At 38.3% G+C, this 21,698-nt stretch overlaps 1 protein-coding gene across 3 annotated transcripts in view; it reads left to right on the plus strand.

Annotated features, from left to right (window-relative positions):
• LOC143026970 (uncharacterized) overlaps positions 1 to 21,698 on the plus strand; it is a 79,853-nt gene that overhangs the window by 56,636 nt on the left and 1,519 nt on the right. The window contains exon 1 of one of the 3 annotated variants that reach the window (XR_012966550.1): positions 232 to 557. The exons of 1 other annotated variant lie outside the window; for it this stretch is intronic. The gene's annotated coding sequence lies outside the window, so the exon portion shown is untranslated. Of the gene's footprint in view, positions 1 to 231; positions 558 to 21,698 lie in introns of those variants that run through there. One more of the 3 variants, XR_012966548.1, reaches the window with a different exon arrangement.

The raw sequence follows: 21,698 nt of genomic DNA on the forward strand, positions 1-21,698 counted from the left end.
GAAATGGAGAAGACAGGGAGGAATCCCTTCGGGCTGCGTCAATTTATTTTTCACACATACTCCACCATCCACCCCCCACCCACTCCCCCTCATGTATCACAGCATCATCCATACACAACCATTCTCCATTCACCCCTATCTTTTATCCTCTCCCATCCTTCCTCGACAGACATTCCCCTCTTTCTCAATGCCCCTTTTACCCCATCCATCCATCTCATCTTTAGTCGCCCCATCATGATAATATAAATAAATACAATATCAGTTTCTCGCAACAACACTAATTCTACCCTTTAGAAACAGTTATCTTGTATTCCTAATAATCTCATTTTAACATGTCAAATGTATGGAAATCAGTGACACTTGGAACAGCCATGGAATAAGGCAATGCAGAAAAAGTCATTGTATCAATCATATGCTTAGCGCTTTCTATCTATAACATTTAAATTTTGCTTTGACTTTGCTTCATAAACAAACATTACTTGAGGCGCAAGGAAGTACGCTAACTCAGTAAGTGGCGTGTAAACTTTTGTATAGGAAGGTGTTGATAACTTAGATAGGTAAGTAACATAATGTTTCGAGTTTTGAATAGATAAAAAAAATTGCAGCAATTGTTAGAGATTATAAAACTGTTTGATACGTCCCTTTCAAATCGAACAACTGCTGGACTGTGACAACTACTTGGTCTACCGTCTTGGTCTAAGACCAAGTAGTTGTCACAGTCCAGCAGTTGTGACTTGGAGAGTATGTGGTTTTACTATACCCACATACTTTCCAAGGAGACAGTGAACCTGTAACTTGTGGGTTAACTGTCTAGAAATGTCTGTACCTAGGATAAACCACTTTTGATATACCGTCGTAATTAGTTTCTTGTATAAAATAATGTATTATAATAATAATGGATATTATTTTAGTCGTATACACCTACGCGGTATAGCATTAGATGATTAGAAAATTAAATATTAATTTTGTAAATTATAATACATGAACATAATATGCAAGTTTATTGGCGGAAATAAATAACAAAATAACTTGCTACAAGCACAAGATTTGCTTGTAACAAGCAAATTTACTAATGAACGAAGCCTCTAGGATACATCATACAGTCCATATGCCATGTTGTCGTCTGTCCAGTCCAGTCGCTGTCAGTTAGAGGATGGCTTTCACATTATGGACTGGGCGTTCTCCAACTCCAGGTGACATTAAATGATTAATAAATGCCGTATTATATGTATAGGGTTTCCTTGGACTTTTTGAGAGAATACAGAGTTCTACCATCATGATCATCTGTTAATTGCCCGAAGTACAATAATAACCAGGCTGTCAGTGTATGTGATGACTCGGATGATTTTTAGAATTTGAGGCACCAAATTACTAAATATAGGTTAGGATAGACGAATTGATCATCCTTTAATTTCTTCGACCTTGGCATCTATCAAAACAAATGTGGCATATCATTGAATCACTGCAACTTCATTTGTTAATAAATCTGTTTTAGCAACTTTTTTGTTATTGGTTTCTGCCAAGAAAATTCAAATTGCATACTATGTTGATGTATTTTAATTTATAAAACTAATAATTTTCTATTTCTATATTGCATAGGTGTGCAATTTACCTTATGTTAGTAGTAATGTAGATATAATTGTAAGAATATAGGAAGGCTTGGTTATTTCTCTTTTTCCGGAAGTGCACACCTATGCAATATAGCATTAGAAAATCAAATGTTAATTTTGTAAATTATAATATATCAATGTAACATCTGTTTTTCTTGGCAGAAATCAATAAAAGTTGCTAAAAGCAAATGCACAGTGTATGGTCAACTTGGCCCATCACTAACTTGGCCCACCTACTTGACCAAGTTGGCCTACCACGGTTAGATTAAGTAGGTTATAGTAGACAAATTTATCATACTTTAATTTCTTCGACCTCCATATCTATCAACAAACAAAGATGGCTTCTCAAGCAGTCGATGGACAGAGTTAGCGATGGCCCGAGTTGGCGATGGGCTGAACTGGCCAGTAAACAGATTCACCACCAAACGAAGTTACGATCATAGGATCAAGATGCCATGTTGTCTGACCAGTCCTGCTAAAAGCAAAACACTATCAAAAACAAAGCTGTGATCATAGTATCTGGAATACACCCTTAGTACTTCTATCAGTACCTTGCACAGTACATATTGTTAAAACTGCTACAGAGCTGAGATTCATGCATTTCTTAAAGATGTGCAACTCCTGTACACCCCACAGTCCAATCAGATACCAAAACCAGCTGTCAACTTCCCTGATGACCTATAGAATTACAGGTATCACATTACTAAATGCAGGTTAGGTTAGGTTAGAATAGACATATTTATCATACTTTAATTTCTTCGACCATCACATCTATCAAAACAAAGATGGCATCTCAAGCAGCCCCTGCAGCTTTGTAAGTATATCGCATTTATCAACATCTTTTTGTCATTTCAGCCAAGAAAAATGTATATTATGTGGATATGTTATAATTTACAAAATTAATATTTACCTTTTTTTTTCTGATACTCTGGCAAACATGACTGCCGCATTTTGCCTAATACTTTGTATTAGACCATAAACAGTAATAGGGCTAATATGATTTATTCCAGTAAATGTTCACAATGACATAGATCATTATTTTCCAAATTAAATGTGGGTACAATTTCTGCAGAGGTCTACCACACCCCACCCAATAAATGTTGTAGCTCTAATTTGAGAACTATAACTATATAATGGCAAAGGAAAAACTGTGGACACTTTCTCAAGTGTTTCAGGTTGTAAGTAGGAGAGGCATGCAAAATATGGTGGAAATGGTGAATATCAGAAATCAATGTTTTATAGTGTGATTCATGTGAATATGATATTGATTTCTACTGCAGAAAACCTTATTTTGGTTTTATTTATTTATTCATTATTATTATTTTTTGTTTTTGTTTTTGCCTAATCCCTAGAAGTTGGTGTCTATCTTTATACTAATAGGCTTCTTTCCCCATCACCCATCCCCCTTCCATCTATCACCAATATTCTTTTTATCTTAGCTCCTCATGGATGAAGGGTCATCCTTGTCCTCTGCCCATTGCCCAGATCAGAAGCAGTGCAGCAAGACACAACACATCCACAGCAGGACCAGCTGCTTCATATAAATGGGAACCCTCCCTCCTTATCACCTTCATGCAAAAATAGAGAAGAAAAATCTCTTTGGGCCACATCAATTTGTATTCCATTTACAACCATTCTCCAGTAACATCTATCTCTTGCACTCTTCCTTCCCTGCTCTAAGCTACCTTTGCCCCATCCATCTATCTTATTCTTGGTGACCCTAAATATTTAAAATTATCCATTTCCTCTAACTTCTTTCCTTTAAGACTTATCATTGCCACCTTTACCTCTTGTACAATTCATCACCTTGCTTTTACCCACATTTACGTTCAACTTTCACAACTTACAAACTTTACTTTTACATACCTTCCCAAACTCCAGTACCAACTGCCTCAGATAATGCTCGTACCCAGCTGCAAGTGCAGTGTTATCAACTAACAATAACTGGCTCGCCTCTCACTTCCCTCCAGTCTCTAACCATCCCCAATCCTCAACCTATCACCCTCGTATCTACCACCCCATCCTTATACATATTGAACAGCCATAGCAACATAACGCAACCCTGGCACACCCCCACCTTTACTTCAAACCACTCACTGTCACCATACCAACCCTAACACAAGCTCTACTATTCATGTAAAAGCTTTTAACTACCCTAAATAATTTTCCCCCTATCCAATTTATCTGCAATACCTCTCACACTGCTTTCTTCCATTGCTCTCCTCCTCACCTCATTTCTTACTCTTTCCATCCTTGTAACACCCACCATACTTCTGAAACACATTTGAATTTCTCCTTTCTGCCTCCCTTGGGTTTTAAATCATAAGCCTTCTTTAAATCCATAGAATCCCAGAAAACATCCTTACCTTTTATCAAAAACTTCAACAATCTGCTTTACCACAAAATTTGTATTGAAGCATCCTCTACCTTTCCTAAACCTACATTCTTCTTCAATTACTCCCTCTGTTGTTGTAGGAATAAGTAAATTTCAGTAAAAATAGCACCATAAATTTATGGTGATGTTAATAATCTATTTTGCTGTGTTTAGCATTGGCAGAGTGGAGTGTAATTTATTTTTCTGAGTTTAGCATTGGCAGAGTGGGGGAGCAAATTGTTTCTGTAACACATCACTAATTTCTAAAGTAGTATATAACCCTTTCCTTCCTCTTTCCATCATTATTTACATGGATGACAAAAGGGAGTGTGCATGTACAGTATTACTAACTATATACCAAGGGCTTTGTCCCCCTGGTGTGGTGGCGTCTACATTGTAGGACCACTCCCCAACCCCAGAAGAGGTTGGGAGCAGCTTTGCTTACCCAGGGCTAGTACTAAAACTCTTACCCAAAAGTACACCTTCACATTTTTTTCAACACTGGCAGTCACCTCTCTCCTCTTAGCTGGAGATATAGAAAGCAGCCCTGGACCTGCCACAAATTAAAGGGCTCAGTGCAATGCAACTTATGTAAAAACTGGGCCCACCACACTTGCACAACACTTGCTGACAGAAAGAACTACACAAATGCCAGGACCTATTCCTCATGCCCGTCCCTGACTTCACTCTCAGTCTACATCCTTGTCCACACCCTTACCCTTGCCTTCCCCTCTACCTCCGTCATCCACCCCCCATTCACTCCTCCTCCTCCTCCTAAACCTGATTTTATTCTTCTCCCACCCCATGCAGCAAGCTCCAACACATACAAAACACACATGAATATATTACAATTAAACATTTACAAAGGATAAAAAGGAAGAGGATTGATGACATCAAGACAGAAAAACACAAACTGAAAAACTTCCTCAAGCAATACAGGCTACACATTGCCATCATACAAGAAACAAAACTCAGACACTCAAAAAGAAATAATAATTTCATATTTTCACCACCATCAGACAAGACAGGACTGACAGCAACAGTGGTGGATTTGTCACTCTAGTCCAGCGGTCCATCTGCTTCATGGGCACAAGTTCCACCACCAAACAATAGTCAACATGCACACCCCCTTAAATCCCAACAACTTCAAGCCCATTCTCAACCAACTTGCCACCATCCCCAACCTTATCCTGGGCAACGACTTCAGTGCCAAGTTGTTGGCCTGGTATGTCAACAACTCCATCACGGACAGAGGGCTTGAATTACAGACACAACTTGACTAACAATCATGAACAACACCCATAATCACACACATATCTCCCATCAAGCACTTTATAACCCTTCCTCTCCTGAAATCACTTTCTCTTCCCCCTGTTAACTCCAAAAACTTCTTGGAAGGTGGTCATAGCCCTTGGACACAACAAAGACCTATATGCAAACTATATATGCTTAGTATTGAATTATGCAGGCCCTGCATGGGCCTCTAATCTTACTGAAATACATCACAAAGCCCTAAGGATAATTACAGGCTGTACAAATACAACACCTACAGACCATCAACACTATGAAATGAAAATCCTCAAAGTCGAGGATCAACTTGACATGAGAGTTGCACATACATTTGTCACAGTCTCCACAAACACTTGCCACAGTCTCCACAGACACTTGCCACAGTCTCCACAAACACTTGCCACAGTATCCACAAACACAGCCCACCCACTACTATAGATTATGAAAGGAATGGAAATCTTAGATAAGAATGATTCATTGAAAGAGGACGAAAAGAAACTCAAAAAAGATAATTACAGAAGAGATCTGAAAAAAAAACTAGCTTCCCACACAGTGATAGATACCTGGAACAAAATAGACAAAGAAACAGTGTGTGCTAACACTATTCAAGATTTAAAAAAAAACTTGATGCTGAAAGATACAAAGATGGGTCACCACGAGCATAGGTTCCTTCCTGTATTATACAACTAGGTAAATACCACATGTCAGAACACCCACACATGCCAAAAATATCAAAACAACACCCAAAAATCCATATCACACACAAATACACTCTTCTCTTGCCCCACAACCACCAGATAGCCTGCTTCAGAAGCATATTCATAATCATATCACTGAAAGATGACTCACTACTGCATACATGACCCCTTGACGTCTATCCCCCTGAATTCTCTCTATCTCGAGAGGACAGAGTCCATCTGGCCAGGATGCAATGTGGCCACAACCCAGCCCCTCTAAATTACTAGAGGCAGATGGATGAATGCATTGTGGATATCTGTCCAGGATGTAATACTTCACACCTTACTATTCAACATATTATGGAAAACTGCATTGTACACAATTACACACACCAATATCACAACATGTACTCTATAAGGGTTTTATGGGAAAACCCTGTTCCAGCCATGTTCCTCAGAGAGGACTGCTTGGCCAGACAGCCCAGGGAATGTCATCATCATTCCCCTTACAAGGGAGGTAGCCAGTCAAACCATATACCCACTCCTACCCATTCCATTCACATCGTAGCTCCTCATGTTCGTAAGCAACACAACAAGACATGGTACATCCACAGCAGGGCCACTTCCCTTACACTGTGATCCTCCCTCCTCCTCGTCTCATGCAGAAAATAGAGAAAATTGTGAAATGCCTTTGGGCTGCATTAAAATATCTATACCTGACCATTCTCCACTCATCCCTATCCCCTACCTTCTCCCATACCTACTCGACAGACATTCCCATATTGCTCGGATCCCTTTCACCCCATCTATTCATCTCGTCCTTGGTCATTACCTAAAGTTCACTCCATCAATATCTACTTTCCACACTTTTTGCTCATCTTTCTTCACTCAGTCATGCATGCATGATGCAGCTCAGAAGATTCCATTGCAAAAACTGAAGAAAAAAAAACACATTTTGCAATATATTTTTACTTAGAAAAAGCTGGTGTGATTGACCTGGTGAGTTGGTCTAGAATAGGAAAAATGATGAGGCATATGGTGGACCTCTAGAAAAATAATACTTAAATGTGCTTTTCAAATTTGTTTGGTCAAAATAAAGGTGCCTTCTTTATTTTCATATATATATTATTAGAAATTACGTAAAAGGTGACGTCATATTGAACGCATTTATTGAACTCTGGAGGTTTAATTTCATTAAAGTAATAAATTATGTATATTTAAATTATTGGATGAAATCTGAATAATTAATAATTTTAATGATCAATTGCTACTGATAATTTGTAGTCTATTGAAAAATTTAAATATTTGAAATGAATACGAAAATTCTGGTTGGTGAAAAAGTAAACAATGATCGAGTTATATGTAGCTATTTCTTACTGCTAGCTGCTAGCTTCAGTTTCAAATCTCTGATTCTGTGAAATTAAGATGCTGAGAATTTGTGTCAACTAAAAGTAAATAATATAAAATTACTGTAAATCAATTTCGGAGGAACATTTACTCCCAACTGTAAAGAGAAACCTCTCTTTAAAAACAAAAGAGGATTACATCACAATTTAAGATAACAGTTGGATAGACTCAATAAGGCGAAAGAGAGTAAGTACATACTCGGCCAAGTTAAATCAGTCTCGAAAAGTCTTCGCCTTTTCAATAAATTACATCTAAATATCTAGAAGAAGGTAAGATTGAACTTTCTCATTTTGAATTAGTCTAACTAAAGTAAGAAATTGTTTGTTTGGATGAGGAAAACAGATCCTTTTCCAATATATTTAAAGAGAGCTTTATTAACATCAAGACTCGGCATAATCTAATTCGCCATAGCCAATAGTTTACCTCTGTGAATTGATTCAGTATTCGAGCCTGAAAGTGGGCCTATTTGTTTATAGTAAAAAATTAATTTTTGATTTACTTAGCCGATTATTATTAAAAGGCTTAACATATTCGTGAGTAAATTAAGTTGTTTTATATAATAGCGTTGAATTTCACTCTGTCAGTACTAAAAGACAATTGTTATCCGAGACTTCAAGTTTATTCGATCCACTGGGGTTAGTCTTACCCATTAGTATCAAAGGAAAGTTATTGATGAGGAAGGTGTGGCAACACAAATTAGGATGGGATGAAAAATTGCCTGAGGACATAATAAATGAATGGGATGATATCAAACCAGACTTTGAGAAAGCCAATCAGGCAGGCAATTAAATGAGGCAGGCATTAGATGAGAATGAAGAGTATGGACTTAATATTTTTAGTGACAGCTCACAAAATTGCTTTGGGTTTGTTGCTTATGGTACCAGTAAGGAAAGTAGTTCCCTCTTATTTGCTAAAGCAAAAGTGGCTCCTGCTAACAAGGAAAAAGAACATAGTATCCCAGTCTTGGAGCTACTTGGAGTGATTCTTGCTTTAAAGTGCATCTCCACCATTTTGAATGCCTATTCCAATATAAGATTCAACTATATTAATATTGCTGTTGATGCACAAGTTGTGCTCATCTGGTTAACAACTAGACAGACTAAACTAAAATCTAAGTTTGTCAAAAATGGAATAGGTGAGATGGATAGTAAACTACAACAGCTTGAAAGGGATTATAACATTCCCATTAGTTTTAATTATGTCAAAACTGAAAATAATCCTGCTGATCTCTTAACTAGAAGCTTAACCTACAACAAATTCATCGATAAATTTGAATTTTGGCTCAAGGGACCAGATTGGATGAAATATGATTTAAATACCTGGCCTAAATACCCATTGTTGAGTGTGGGTTTTAATCTGATAAATCAAAATATCAATACTCACAATACCATGCAAGGAAAGGAAGTTGAAATCAAACCTATTTTTGACATTAATAAGTTTTCAAACTATAATAAAGTTATGAAAATCACCGAGTATCTCTTCAAGTGGATTTGTATGAAGAGTGGTGAAAACTCTCATGAGAAGGCATTGGATTATTGGATCATGATAAATCAGTCAGTCAGTTTTGCTAAAGAAATTAGCTTCCTTAAACAAGTGGATACACTCAAGTCAAGTAACTTTAAAGATTCAGAAGTGCCTTTCTTAGTATTGAATTTAAACTTGTTTCTTGATGAAAAGGGCATCCTGAGATCACGAGGAAGGATTTCCAAATCACTTTATTTTGATTATAATATGCACAATCCTGTACTTTTGGGAAAAGATCACCATTTCACTGTACTTTTTACCAGATTTTGTCATGCTCAGGTACAACACATGGGAGTCGGTACTACCTTAAATTTCCTAAGGTCCCAAGGATTCTGGATCCCAAAGGGTAGATCTTCTGTTAAAGCTTCAATTAAGGACTGCAAAATTTGCCAGAAGTATAATGCACTTGCCTATAATTACCCTAAAGTAACCAGTATGCCTAAGCAGCACATGAATCTGATCAGATCTTTCAATCATGTGGGAGTTGATTATACAGGTCATGTGTTTTTGAGAAAAGATAATACTAATGCTTTGAGTAAATATTTTATATTGATTTTCACTTGTCTTAATATCAGGGCTGTCCATTTTGAGTTGTTGCCTGACATGTCAACTAAGAATTTCATTCTGGCCTTTCAAAGATTTTGTACTGTATTTTCCGGCTTAAAATGCGCATCGGGTTATAATGCGCACCCATGCACTTCGTTATCTCAGTACACAGATAGCGCGCACCGACATATAACGCGCATGCCGGGAAAAGTCACTGGTGGCGTGAACTGCATGTATGCGACTCCTGCTTGCGTTGGTCCATTGTTTTGTGGGAAATTTGAGCCATGAAAAGTTTATTGAATACAAAATGTACATGAAAATTTTTGGATTTTTTTACAACAAAAAATGTAATTTAATATCCTGAGGGAATAATTCATCTTACAAGTTTTTATCACCGTGTACAAGTTTTTATCGCCATGCAGCAACAAACTATGTTTCGGTTCATAAGTGTCTTTACTGAAGTGACGTTTAGTTTAACAAACTCTTGCAAGAGGGTGTTTAGTGTAGGCTAGATTGGCAATAGAACTATCAATCTTGGCCCTGATCTAGCATATTCCGGGTGAGCTAAAATGGCCAACGTTCATGATGTTGGTACCAGTGCTGTTTTACGGATCCTAAATATTTGCATAGACTACGATAATTAATGTTAGTAAAAATAAACCAATGAAATAATGGAGATTAATTACTTAGTATCATGTGAACGAGGTTACATGGAGAAGTATTTTTCATTGGCTAGAGCCACCACTGGGAAATCTGTTGATTTGTCACTAAATTAAGTGTCAGTTTAGGCATCAATCAGGACAACTAAGAAAAAGTCGGAACTACATGTACCGGTATATGACTCATGTTGTGCGTTGGTCCCTTATTACTTTGTAGCTTAAATAGTTTGTAGGAAATATGATCTAGAAAAAGTTTATTGAAAGTAAAATATACAGAAAAATTTCGGGATTTTTACAGAAAATGTTCATTTTATATCTTGAGGAAATAATTCGTCTTTACCATTTTTTATTTAATATTGAAACAAACTACAGACTGTTTCATTTTAGCTTTGAACCTGCAATGACAGTGGTGAAATAGGACAGTCTCTCATCGAGGTGACGTTTGGTTAATATAACTCCCGAAAGAGGGTGTTGTAGTCAGGTGTTTGACACGAGTTTATGAACGGATGCAACGGAATTTGTACCATACCTAAAGTGAAGCAACAAAGCCAACATAAAAATTCAAACTAGGATGCTGTGAACATGGGCAAATATCATGAATATTGATCATGTTTCATGGTGTTTAGGCCTATTTAAACATGAAAAATAAGATTCGATAGATACCTACCTATACCAAATATTTATATAGCCCATGCTGGCGTATTCTTTCATGTCACCATGGCTGTTCTTCTTGTTCTCACGGAACGTCACGGAGAAGTGTGCCGTCCCGACTTTGTGATGGCCAACATCGTCACGTTGTTGTGAAAAAAATTACACACACAGCCGCAGAATTTTTATCGTAGGCCGTAGATAATGCGCACCCTTCCAACGGAAAAAAGTCGCGCACTATACGCCGGAAAATACGGTAATCAGTATACTTCTCATTCAAGGAATTCAGCAAGGAGCTGAAATCCTTTGTGTGACAAGTGCACCCCATTCTTTGTATATAGGTAATTCTTGCCATAAAGGCAATTCCAGTTGTCAACAAATGCCCATCCATTGGCCTTACAATGATTTGATGATTTGCCAGTCTACAATTCATAGCAATAGCCCTGGAATGCCACATGCCTCCAACTTTATGCCTTAGAAGGATTCAGAACTCGTCCTGTATCCCTAATCATGTCTTATAAAGGGCCAGTTAGGAATGAGAGACCTACCAACAGTTGCTTGAGTTTATCTAGTGTCAATCTTACTAAACATCAAGAAAGTCTACTTAATCTTAGCCTTGACTGTCATTTCCCCAAGCAGCTCCACACTGAAGGTAAAAGAATAGAAACTGAATACCTTATAGACCAATCTCTCACCCTGCAGCATGAAGGCAAGGTTACCCTCTCCCCAACCATTAGGGAGGAACTCGTTGGAGAAGCTGGGCACAATATGGGAAAGTGCCACAATCAAATCCTTATGAAGGATCTAAAACAAACTTGTGCTGTATCACCTTCTAAGGTATTCCACATATGCATCTATATGGAAAACTGTATTTCTTCAAATCCTTTTGACATATGGTCTTTCTTAATCTATTACCATGACCTCTTAAAGCCCTCCCATCTTTAATCAGGAGGTCTCTTCCATCAATGCAATCCAACTTTAGTGACCTGGACACTGTAATCATGTCACCTCTTTCTCTTTGATCTTTCAAAGTTGGCAGACCCAGTACTTTTAGTCTTTCCTTATATGGTTTATCTGCCAGGCTGGGGACCAGTTTGGTTGCTGCCCTTTGTATTCTCTCAATCTTGCTTATATCCTTCACTCTGTGTGGGGACCATACTACTGACACATATTCCAGTCTTGGATGTATCAGGGTTTTGATGAGCTTTTTCATCATCTCTTCATTCATATAATGGAGGGCCACTTTAATCAACTGCAGTAGTCCATATGTCTCTCCCACAGTCCTGCAGATATGTCTGTCAGGTGACATGTCTTTTATCAAGAATCCCAAGTCTTTCTCATCTTTTACTTTTGTAATGGGTTTGTTTCCCAAGGAATAGTTTAAGGATGGCCTTTTGCTGCTATTGCCCATTTCCAGTATTTTGCATTTTTTGGTATTGAACTTCATTTCCCATTCTTGGTTCCATGCAAAAATAGTATCTAGATCTTTTTGCAATATTCTACCATCCTCCTCATTTTTCACTCTTATGATTTTTGCATCATCTGCAAACATGTTAGCATATATATATATACACACACACACTTCAACGAACGGATGCCTTAGAAGACGTTCTGAAGAAAAGTGAAGTTTCGTGGATCCCAAAGCAAAGGAAGTGCCTATTGTATTTACAGGGTGGGGGGGAAATTGCTCGTGGGGTAGTGGGAAAGTAGGGAAAGAGGAGAAGGGGAGGGATTGCTGGGGAAATGGAAGGAAATGAGGAAGGAAAAGACTTGGCCCAGGCAGACAGGCAAAAGGTAAACAAACGGCCCCCCGACCAGCTGAGTGACGACGAAATGTCTAATAAAAATGTAAAGATTAGAAGTATAGATAAGAGCAATACAGTAGAAAGTGATGAGAATATTTTCCAGGGATTTAAAGAGGGTGGGGGGGGGACCCCCCCCCAATGACAAGACTAGAAGAGAAGGTCGATAAGATGATCGAGGACTTGGAGTGTAGGTTCGGTCATGTTAACAACATTGTACAGAGGGTTGAAAAATTGGAAGAACTAGAGAAGGCGAACAAAAACTTAACTAAGGAAATAGAAGACCTAAAAAGACAGTTAAAAGAAGTAAAAAAGGAGAATGAAGAGTTAAAGATGAATAATAAAGAAAACAGAGAGGGATGGAAGGCAATTCAAGAAAACAATAAAGTTGCATTTACTGACAATTAAACAGCAAATGAGAGAACAAACCGAAGACTCATTTATTAAAGTGATGAGACAGAAGGAGAATATAGTAAGAGACTTAGCTGATAAAAAGAAATGTATAATTATATTAGGAATGGAAGAGAAACATAACCCAGATAGAACCTCAAGAACCAATGAGGAAAATGAAAAAGTAAGCAGTTTACTAAAATTAGTTCAGGAAGATGAACCAGAAATTATGAATGAAATTGAGGAAAAATTCAGGCTCGGAAAGTATAGTACAGATAAGACCAGACCAATTAAGATTAAATTCAGGTCACAAACGACGGCAGAGAATATCTTATCCAAAACATGGAAACTAGCAACAAGTGAACAATATAAAAAGGTATGGATAAAAAGGGAAATGAATAAAGAGGAAAGAGAGGAAGAAAAGCAGAAAAGACTTGAAGCTAAGAAAAAAAACGAGAGCAGAACGGAGTCAGAAAAAGAGAGATTCTATTGGAGAGTAGTGAATATGAAACTAAGACAGTTCGACATACAAGCGAAAAACAAAAGGGAAAAAGAGAACACAATGGAAGTGGCAGAAAACTAAGAGTGTCTTACACAAATATAGATGGATTAATAACAGGATTGAATGAGCTGAATGATTATTTGAAAGAAAAAGAACCGGACATAATGGGAATTGTAGAAACAAAATTAAAAGGCCCACTACCACCCAACAGTGTAGGACATGATGCATATAAATATTGGATTAGAAACAGAGAGAAAAAGCAAGGGGGTGGAGTTATGTTCCTGACTAAGAAGGATATAAACATGAGGGGTGTCATATATGGAAAGAATACAGTAGAGATGATTATGATAGAAGTGGAAGACAGAGATAAGAAGAGCAGAAAGTTTGTGATAAATTATGTGCCTCCGAAAACAGCCTCATGGGAGGAGAGTGAACATAAAAGTATGTTAGAGGACACAAAGATAACATTAAATAAAATAATGGAAGATGGAGGAAGAATAGTTATGATGGGCAACTTTAATTGCAAAGAAATCTGCTGGGAAGAAATGACAGTACAGGGTGGAGACGGCTCATGGGGAAATGCTCTACTTGAGATGATTACTGACCATACAATGACACTATGGATACATGAGAACTCAAGGTATAGAAATGAATAAGAACCATCGAGACTAGTCTTAATAATTACATCTGAACCTAGAATAGTGGACAAGATTGAATATAAAACACCAATAAGTAAAAGTGACCACATATTGATTGAACTGGAACTTAATGAAGAAAAATATATGAAAAGAAACGAACAATATAGAAAAGGAAGAATGATGTATGAAAAAAACAAACTTTGATAAAATAAGAGAATTCTTCCAACAAGAAAACTGGGAAGAAATATACAAAGAAGAAACATCAGTGGAAGAGAAATGGAATATTTTGACAAAATTTGGTAAAGGAGTGGAAAAGAAAAAACAAGAAAAAGGAAATGTAAGATGTTGGTACAACAAAAGATGTAGCGAGTTAAAAGACAAAAGGGACAAAGCCTGGACCAGATGGAAAAAAGACAGAAGACCTGAGAAATGGAAGATATATACCGGTTATAGAAATGAATATGTACAAACGTGCAGAGAGGAAAAGAGAAACTATGAAAAAGATGTCATAGAAAAGTGTAAAGATCAACGAAAACTATTCTACAGATTTGTAAACAATAAACTGAAAAACAAACAAGACTTGGAGAAATTAAGACAAGGGGGAGTTGAATACACTGAGGAAATGGAAATGGCGGAAATTATGAACAAACATTTTAAATCAGTGTTTACAAGGGAGAACATACAACCTGAAGAGATTGAATGGAAAGAGAAAGTCCCCCCTATGGAAGAAATAGAAGTAACAAAGAATGAAATATTGACACACTTGAGTAATCTTGATGTCAGAAAATCGCATGGACCAGATGAAATAGCAAACTGGATTCTGAAAGAATGCAGGAATGAACTGGCAGACAAAATACATAGCATACTAAACAGTTCCTTGAAAGAAGGAAAAGTTCCAGAAGATTGGAAAAAAGCAAATATAGTACCTATATATAAAGGAGGAAATAAAGAAGAACCTACAAACTATAGACCAGTCTCTCTAACAAGTACAATAGCAAAAATTTGTGAAAGAATTATCAAAAGTAATTGGGTAAAATATTTAGAAAAAAACGTGTTAAATCCAAGGCAATTTGGATTCAGACAAGGATGATCATGCGACACCAATTTAATATGTTTCTATTCAAGGCTAATAGATATAATACAAGAAAGAGATGGATGGGTGGACTGTGCATTTCTAGACCTAAAGAAAGCTTTTGACAAAGTACCACATAAGAAGTTGCTTAAGAAATTAGAAACTGAAGGAGGAATACAGGGCAAACTGCTAAATTGGATGGAAGACTTTTTGCAAGAAAGAAAAATGAGAGTAGTGATAAGAGACCAGCACTCAAAATGGGATAAAGTAATAAGCGGTGTTCCGCAGGGAACAGTACTGGCCTCAATAATGTTTGCTATATATATTAATGATATGGATGAAGGAATTGAAAGCTATATGAGCTTCTTTGCAGATGATGCAAAACTACTAAAAAGAGTGAAAACAGAAGAAGATTGTGAATCACTACAGAGAGATCTAAATAAAGTACAGGAATGGAGTAGGAAGTGGGAGATGGAGTTCAATACAAAAAAGTGCAGTATAATGGAATTTGGAAAAAGCAAAAACAGAATAACAGGATCATATAATTTGGGAGAAGAAGGAATAAAAAAGTAGAAAATGAGAAGGACCTGGGAGTCATTGTTATGAATAATATGTCACCTGAGAAACATATAAATAAGATTTTTGGAGAAACCTATAATTTAATAAGAACAATCAAAGTTGCATTCACATACCTGGATGAAGAAATGGTGAAGAAAATCCTAATCACCCTGATAAGACCAAGATTGGAATATGCAGCAACGATATGGTCACCAAGTACAAAAAAAATGTATAAAAAAACTTGAAAGAATACAAAGAGCAATTACAAAATTGGCACCAACACTCTCAAAACTATCATATGAAGAGAGACTAGAAAAACTTGAACTACAGACACTAGAGCAAAGAAGGGAGAGAGGAGATTTGATAGCTATTTACAGAATCATGAAAGGCATGGAAATTACTGATAGAGAGAATCTGATAAAATGGGATGACAGAAATACAAGAGGACACGGAAAGAAAATAAAAAAAGACAGCTATAGAAGAGATTTGAAAAAGAACAGCTTTCCTCACAGAGTAATAGACAGTTGGAACAAGTTAGATGAGAAAGTGGTGTGTGCAAAAACAATACATGAATTTAAAAATAGTTTAGATAAAATGAGATATGAAGATGGGACCCCACGAGCATAGCTCCCCTTCCCGTAAAATACAACTAGGTAAATACACACACACACACACACACAATTTGGGAGTAATTATCACAAACGACTTGCCCTATGAGAAACAGATTAACAAAATTGTCGGGGAGACTCACAACTTACTAAGATATAAAAAAGTCGTATTTGCATACTTGGACGAAGACATGATAAAAAAAATATTGGTTACATTGATAAGGCCTAGACTAGAGTATGCGGCGACATTGTGGTCCCCCAGTACCAAAAAGAATATAAAGAAAATAGAAAGAATCCAAAGAGCAGCTACAAAAATGGCACCTACACTTGCAAACTTATCATACGAAGAAAGATTGGCTAAACTGGAGTTACCGACACTGGAGCAAAGAAGAGAGAGAGGTGACCTATTGACCATCTACAGAATCATGAAAGGCACAGAGATTCTTGATAGAGAGGACTTACTTTACTGGGACAAGAGAAACACGAGGACATGGAAAGAAAATAAAAAAACAGCAGAAGAGAACTGAAGAAAAACAGTTTTCCACATAGAGTTTTGGACACTTGGAACAAACTGGATAATGAAATAGTATGCACAAAAACCATTCATGAGTTTAAAAGCAAACTAGACACTGCGAGATACAATGGCGGGACACCACGAGCATAGCTCCCCTTCCCGCAAAATACAACTAGGTAAATACACATGTATATACATATGCCAAAGGCTTTTTCCCCCTTACAAGGGAGGTAGCCAAAAAATAAAGGCATAGAAACCACTCCCACCCATTCCATCCCCTACATACTCCACTCCCCTCTACCCTCTTCCCTCCCTCTTATCTTGGCACCTCCTGGATGATGGGTCATCCCTACATCTTGTCCACTGCCCTGGGTCAGAAGCAGTGTTGCAAGACACAGCACATCCACAGCAAGGCTGCTTCATTAAATTGGCAACCCCTCCTCTCCGGCCCCTCATATATATAGAGTTGAGGTGGCAAATGAATTTTTAAAGCTAGAATATGAAGTTTTATTCAGTACTAGGTGTTTTTACCTCAAGGACCTTCTTCAATGGACTGATGATAAAAGAAAATGTCAAACCTAATTGCTAAACTGAAATGAAGCCCACAGAAAACTGAAAAAAAGCTCTGTAAGCAGCATACATTGCCACTGAAAATACCACCAATTCCCAAGGTGGGATTATGTCTTGGGCATAAATGTCTCATAGATGGTGGTTGGTGAGTAAGGAATAAAGGGACCAAGGTGAGGTCCAGCAAGATCATCAGTTCATGACTGATGAATTAAAGTTGTTGACAGGTTTGAAGTGTTAACCTATCATCAGTCCACTGAAGAAGGCCCAAGAGGATGGAGAGGGGCAATCGCCAATTAAATAAAGCAGCCTTGCTGTGGATGTACTGTGTCTTGCTGTATTGTGTTTGGCCCAGGGCAGTTGGTGGATGCAGGGATGACCCGTCATCCATGAGGAGATGAAATGGGAGGGGTGGAAGGGAATGGTGGGAGTAAAATGGGTGGGAAAAGTCATGTGCCTCTGACTTGGCTACCTCCCTTGTAAGGGAAGAAAAAAAACTCCATATATAGATGGATATAAATTGTTTTCCAGATAGTTGGAATTTTATTGTACAACCATGAGTGGTTGTTGTTGTTGTTGTCGTTCCCTAGACTGTCTGTCCGAGCAGTCCCGTCTCCCCAAGGAAGGCCACAGCCGAAACTGGGTTTTCCCACAAATCCTTTATAGAGTGTATGTTGTGTTGTTTGCGTGCATGATTGTGTATAATGCAGTCTTCCATTATGTGTTGTATGGTATGGGGTGAAGTGTTACATCCTGGGCAGCTGTTCACAACACGGTCGTCCAGCCTCTTCTGGTAGCTTAGAAGTGCTGGGTGGTGACCGCATCGCAGTCTGGCCAAGTGGACTCTGTCCTTACGTGGGAGAGAGGATTCAGAAGGGTGGATATCAGGGGGTCTGGCATGTAGCAGTGTGTTGTCTTTCAGTGTGTTAATGGAGCGGTGAGTGATATGATTATGAATATGTTTCCGGAGGCTGGTATTTGGTGGTTGTGGAGGAAGAGAAGAGAGTATCTGTGTGTAATAAAGGTCTATGGGTGTAGTTTTAATGTTTCTTGGTGTGTGTGGGTGTTCTGCTATGTAGTGTAGCGGGTGTGATGTGTTTGTGGTGGCTGCAGCAAGTGTTTGTGTGCCTCTCATGTCGAGGTGGTCCTTGACTTTGAGGACTTTTGTTTCATGGTGTAAATGGTCTGTAGGTGATGTATTTGTGCAGCCTGTAATTGTTTTTAGGGCTTTGTTTTGTATGATTTGAAGGGTGTTGTGGTGTGTCTCACTGAGATTAGGATCCAATCAGCAGCAACTACCCCTGGCCATCAGCTCTACCATGAGTGGTTGAAGACATTAGTTAAGGCTTTTATTGCATTTGGGCTAATGTGTTTCAGGAAGCCAGGTAAATGGTCTGATACCTATATGAGTTTATGGCAATGAGAAAGATGTGTAACAGAAAAACATGTTGAAATGAGATGTTGCACATGTGTAGCAGAAAAATATGTTGAAATGAGATGTTGCATATGTGTAGGAGAAAAATGTATCAAAATGAGACCTTGCTTGATAGAATTTATTGATTACATAAAGAATGTACTTGCAGTTATGTATTTAGTATTCTGTCAGTGGTAATCAGTGCTTCTATTCTTGGGGACAATATTGTACCAAAGATGAGGAATCACTGAGATGGTAAAGGAGAACAGAAATTTTTAGAATTATAGATTAGTTATAGGAATTAGTTATAGTTAGGAATATTAGAAAAATTAGTTATAGGTAGAAATATTAGTTATACATATACCAATGGCTTTTTCCCCCTTACAAGGGAGGTAGCGAAAGTCAAAGGCATAAATCCACTTGCATTTCATCCCCACATACTCCACTCCCATTCACCACCCCTCCCTCTTTTCTTGGCTCCTTCTGGATGACAGGTCATCCCTGCATCTTGTCCACTGCCCTGGGTCAGAAGCATTGTAAGACACAGCACATCCATAGCAAGATCACTTCATTTAATTGTCAGCCCCTCTCTGTCCCCTCATGCAGAAAAAAGAGAAAATGGGGATAAATCCCTTCAGGTTGCATCAAAACATCGTTCACACATACTCCCTCACTCCCATCCCCCACCCACTCTCTTCCATGCATCAGAGCATCATCCATACACTAACATTCTCCACTCATCCCTATCTTCTGTCTTCTCCCATCCTCAACAGACATTTCCCTCTTTCCCAAAGCCCCTTTTACCCCATCCATCCATCTCATCCTTGGTCATCCCCTCATGTTCACTCCTACTTCTGCCTTCCACACCTCTTTTTCTAATTTTCACTCATTCTTTCCATGTGTCCAAACCATCCCAATGCTCTTTTATAAACCCTATCTCCTAACTCCCTTTCCACCCCAGTTCTCTTCACCTTATCGTTTCTCACTCTATCCAGCTAGTGACCCCTACCATCTCAGGCATTTCATCTTAAACACATTTAAACTCTTCTCTTCCTCTCTTCTGTTTCATGTTTCTGCCCCATACAGTGCTGTTGCCACAATCACTCCTTCATACAATCTCCTTATATCATCCATTCCCAAATGTCTATTTCTTATTACACTTTTTAATCCCCCAAGGCATTTATTTGCTTCTCTCAATCTACATTCTACCTCCACCCCTACTCCTCCCTTTCCTGCCACATTTGCACTTAAGTATTTAAACTTTCCACTTCCTCCAGTCTATCTCCCCCAATACTTCCAATTTGCCACCATATTCTCCCCTTGTACATCTAATCACCTTTTACCCACATTTATCTTCAACTTCCTTCTTTTGCACACCTTCCCAAACTCTGTCACAAACATCCTTAATCCCTCCTCTGATCCTGCTACAAGTGCAGTGTTGTCAGTAAACAACACCTGGCTTATCTCCCCTTTTTCTCCATTTTCTTTAGCCATCTCCAATCCCTGGCCCAGTACCCTTGTGTTTACCTCTTGCACCACCCCATCCATGTATAGATTGAACAGCCAGGGCGACATAACACATCCCTGGAGAAGTCTCACCTTTACCTCAAACCACTCGCTCTCTCCTTTCTAATTCTAACACAGGCTCTACTACTCTCATAAAAACTCTTGCTGCGCTTAACCACTTTCCTCCTATCCCATATATCTGCAATACCTTCCACAGTGCCTTCCTGTCTACCCTGTCATAAGCCTTTTCCAAATCCATAAAGGCCAAAAAAAAAAACATCCTTACCTTTTCCTGAAATTTCTCGCATATCTGCCGTACCACAAAAATCTGATCCACACAACCCCCACCTGTCCTAAACCCACACTATTCCTCACCAATTACTCCCTCCCATAAGCCTTCCCAACTACACTCAATAAACTGATCCCTCTGAAACTACTACACTCACATTTGTCCCCTTTTCCCTTTTAAAGCAGAACTATACAGGTACTCCTCCAGTCCTCCAGCACTCTACCCTCTTTTAGACAAACATTAAACAACCTCACCAGCCAATGCACCATCACTGTACGTCCCTTTTTTAGCCACTCTGCATGACACCCATCCAGCCCAGGTGCCTTACCTGCTCTCATCATTTTAATAACTGCTTTCACCTCATCTTTCCTTATTTCTCCATTTTCCTCATTCATCACTGTTTTTTTGTTTTAGTGCTTCCCACTGCAACTACCTTTCCCTTCCTATCCTCCTTCACATTTAGCAACTCCCAAAAATATTCTGCCCGTCTTCCTCTTAGTGCCATCTCTTCCATTATCATCTCTCCATCTGCACCTTTTACCTTGTCTTCTCTACTTGATTCGCCTCCTATTTCTCTCTTAATTTCCCCCCAAAACATCTTTTTATTACTTTAATTTTTTTTTTGTCATACTCTTATCCCATTTCACATCTGCTCCCCATTTTGCTTCCTTTATCTTATGCTTTACTTCTCTTTTCTTTGTACCTCTCATCCTATTTTGTAACCAATCTGTGAATGTTCATTTCTTCTCTTCTACAATCTTCTTTGCTTCCTCATCCTACCATTCACTACCCTTCCTTCTATTTGCTCTCATCCTCCTTGTTCCACGCAAAATCTTTGCACACCTTGTCACTCCCTCCTTGAAACATCCCCATTCCTTCTCCACTCCTAGTTCTACTATATCCTTCACTCCCTCCCACTCTTCTCTCAGCTTCTTCTTGTACTCCTCTTTTTCTTTCTTATTTAAGCAGTTTACTGTAGGCACCTCCCTACCTTCTGTCCTTTTCCTCTTTCTCCTATCCTCCACTCTCAACTTACTTTCCACCAAAAAATGATCTGATATTCCCCCACTCTCTCCCCTTAGAACATGTACATCCAAAACTCT

Source organism: Oratosquilla oratoria, chromosome 1, assembly GCF_046742065.1.
Source record: "Oratosquilla oratoria isolate Oo_2021 chromosome 1, ASM4674206v1, whole genome shotgun sequence".
Taxonomy (NCBI): Eukaryota; Metazoa; Arthropoda; class Malacostraca; order Stomatopoda; family Squillidae; genus Oratosquilla; species Oratosquilla oratoria.